The following is a 3,857-nucleotide window of genomic DNA, read 5'->3' as shown; positions in this document are numbered from 1 at the left end:
ATATATATATATTTATATATACTTATCCAATGTAGTGATAAAAACTGAAAATGCAAAAATTATTCAAAGACTTTTAAAAACAAAGTGGGTGGCTGAAAAATACAATATAGGGTTTGGTTTGGTTTACTGTTACATATAATTTTTTAATAAGTGCTAAGGAGAATAGGAAAGTAATTTTGCTGTCTACATCTCGGTACGTCCCTGTTTGTTGAGATCAGTAATGATCTGGCTCTGTAGTTACCTCCAACATAAACAGAGAATTCAATCTTCGAAAGTGCTAGGAACATTCTGTTTCTGCTGAAGAGTCATCCTTGTATTCTGTTCTGAAGGCAGGCTTGCAAGCGTCACTGAATTCTTTGATATACAGTGAAGGGTTATTGAAATTAACACCACCTAGTTCCTCAGCTTTTGACATCAAATTCGCGCTTCCTTGTCAATGTTTTGAAAGCAAGTCATCACAGCAGTCTCTTGATTGTGAAATACTTGGATTTCTAGGGCTGGATAAACTATTATCGCTGACATTCTCTGCTGAAAGTGGCACATTAACAGTGTGTCTTCGGTGCATTAATTTACTCCTGTGAGGAACTTCTATCACGTCATCGTGTTTCACAAACTCACCACTGCATCCTGTGTCAATAACCTTAACTTTGCTCTGGTCCAGCGTTTCAACAGATTTTAACTTGGTTTTATCAAAGCTTTTAATAGCTAACTGTGAGGACAGAAAAACGGTATGTTAAAAGCATTGTCTACTTTCTTCATTACAAAGAAGTAAAATGAATATTGTGTTTCTTGAATATTATTGTCACATTAATTTCATGGTATTCTTTACACTGAGAATGCAGCCAAGGATTAAAAATACCATACTTTGTAGGACAGTAATTATATTTAGTCTACATATGAGAAAACAAGAAGAGGCCAACCTGCCCCAGGCTACACATGCATCAGTACCAGAACTGAAAAGATAACGAAGGCATTCCAAAACTTATTTTCACTGTACTATCCCAGTATCATCCTAACTCTTCTAAACACCTTTTGCAATGCAAGTCTTAAGGTACTTGAAATTAACAGCCATTTCTTTTACCATTAAGAAATGTGTAAATAGTAATACAGACAGGCTCAACCAGGCACTGCTGAAGGCAAAGGTAAAAACTCCCTGCTTCCAGATCTCACCTGTCAGGGAAGAGACACCCACCCTTCCCCACGCCCCATTTTGACTCTTCTTGGTCATTCCAACTAATCTTATCTTCCATTTCAGTATCTGCTCCTGATTTTTCCTTTTCAGAGTGGGTGGCTCTCCTTGATTACTGGCCACTCTGCAAATGTTAAAATAACTAAGAGAAAAAAGAGAATCCAAGCATGCTAATGACAGATTTTCTAAGAAAAGAACTAAAGGCAGACATTAATTACGATACCCTTTTACTGAAATAATGGCAACAATGTTGAAAATGTTTCAGATGGAGATTACACATGTTTAAACCCACTAGCAATTTAGAGCTGTAGAACCTGTAAATTCACGAAGCCATGACAGTTGCACATGGTTAAAGTGCTATGTATCATGGTCACATACTAGTTTTTTGACACCTGCTGTACTTCCTGACACACTGCCTTCAGCGATCCACAACTGTAAAATCTAAATCCCACATTTAATTAAATAGTGGGATATTATAATTAATACAAGAAAGAATTAATAAACATTACAGTTTTATAGCATTAATTTGGCATTGTGAAGGCCCTCTGCAAATGTTAAATCTCAAAAGGGCTCTATGAAATGGAACAGTATTCCATTTTCCAGATGGAGATGAGCACCTGAGTGCATTTCCAAGGCTATGTCAATCTAATAATGGGCAGCTGCTGAACTAACCTGGTAGAAAACAGTTTTCTTTTGAATAGGTTAGTTTTTCTCTTGATTTAGTATGCTGAAACGGCTCAGCAGAAGGTCCAATGAGAGTGAAAGTCAGTGTAAAGGAGGAAGAGGGAGTACACGCTTTGGCTGGAGGGCAGCATCCAACAGTCAGATTGGCATAGGGTTCCATGGTACCCCCAACCATAGATGAATTGATTACATATATTTGTGTCACAGCTGACAACGCAACATGCAGTTTGCTATCACCCTTGCAAACAATCTCCTCCTACAAGCAGACTTATCATGCAACCCCCAATTTTAACCTACTGAAAAATTTCTCTTGTAAATAGCATCTCTGCTTGGCTACAGCTCTGTTAAACTGCTGGAGTTTTTCAAGCCTTGGTATAACCTAGATTTTGCTAGACATGACACAGAAAACAATACAGAGATTAAGCCTGCAACAAGAGGCTTAAGAGGTTTAAAAGTAAGAATAAGATGTTTAAAAGGTGTTATAGAAGCGCCATTGAAGTTTGAACAATGAGGAAACACTAACAATTTAGCAAACAGGTCAGAACTTTTGGGATTCACTGACCACCACTAGTAAAAATCTTTCCTGTTACATGTATCTATATTAATAGCAGACAAAACAAACAGATTTGCTGTATTATACAAATAATTCAAGCAAGTATTTCCACTTACCTGATGTAATAACTGATAGTCAAAATTAGGGACACTTTTATCTCTTGTTATTGTTCTCCGTAAGTGTTTTGCTCTAAAAAATATTTTAAAGAAATTAAATTTAACAACGTAAGTCTTGCCACAAAAGTCCGATCACAGAAAATCCACAAGGTGGCACTATGTCAACATAGAAAGGCTACCATCTGACCTCAAAATGACAGCCTGCTAATCTTTCCTGTGTTTTATCACAGAATATACATTAACGTTTAAAAAGATCACAGGCAAAACCCAACCATTGAGTGAAGCACTAAGATAATATTTTTAAAGCAGTCTGGCTCTGAAATTCTTAATTTATGGTACACCAAGTATTAGTGCAAAAACAATTTTAAATACGTTTGCAAGTACTCCTTCGCCGGCCAGCTTTTCCCTTCTGCTGCACAGCACGTCACTGCTGTTCACCACCAATGAGTACGTCATGCCTAGAACATCTGCCTGGTGATAAGCATGTGCATGCCTCAGAGGATTAACATCTACTGTCAAATTAGTCACATGTGATGTGTAACAATGCTTGACCCACTTTTGGGCTTTATTAACAGTTTATTTCTTGTTCGCTTACGGGAAACAATAAACGTACTTCTGAGAAAGCTTCTATGCTTACTTGTTAAATCTGTTAATTGATTGGACCAGTTGAAGTTGTCTGCTTATGGGATCATCGGCTTTCTCACATGGCTTAGAATTCACTAGGTTTAAAAGAACAGGCAGCTAAAATTACAACTAAGTCACACTTGAGAATTAAAAAATCACAGTTCTGAATTAAAAGTGGTATCTACTAACATTAGATTTAAAATTTTACAGTAAACTATAACAGTAATAACTTGAATCAGAGTCACAATTTATCTTTGGAAATTTTAAAGCATTTTAAGTCGCAGGAGTAAGCATTCTTCATCAGGTTAGCATGACTGGCCAAGCTTCTGAAGAGACCGTGTAATTCTGGACTTTGAGGCCCTTAATTCCAATTTTTACAAACCTGAATTAATTAACCCACAGATGCTATACCACCTCTTTAATATTACCTACTCATGTCTTCTATTGTTCTTTTAGAACTATTCTCACAATATTTTAAAAGACTGTATCAATCTTTGGCATCGGCATACTGTGATTAATTTTGGTTTTGTATTAATGAAACATTCACAATCTTTCCTAGGGAAGCAGTGTGGTGGTGCATTTTCCCCCCTGTCCTAGGCCGCTTGTTGATCTCAGAAATTCCCCTGAAACCTCAGCCTTGGAGTACCGAGTCTGGCGGTTGAGCTCCTTGACCGTATCAGAAACTCTGCAT

This window comes from Fulmarus glacialis, unplaced genomic scaffold, assembly GCF_000690835.1.
Source record: "Fulmarus glacialis isolate BGI_N327 unplaced genomic scaffold, ASM69083v1 scaffold51239, whole genome shotgun sequence".
Taxonomy (NCBI): Eukaryota; Metazoa; Chordata; class Aves; order Procellariiformes; family Procellariidae; genus Fulmarus; species Fulmarus glacialis.
This window is presented reverse-complemented; position numbering follows the sequence as displayed.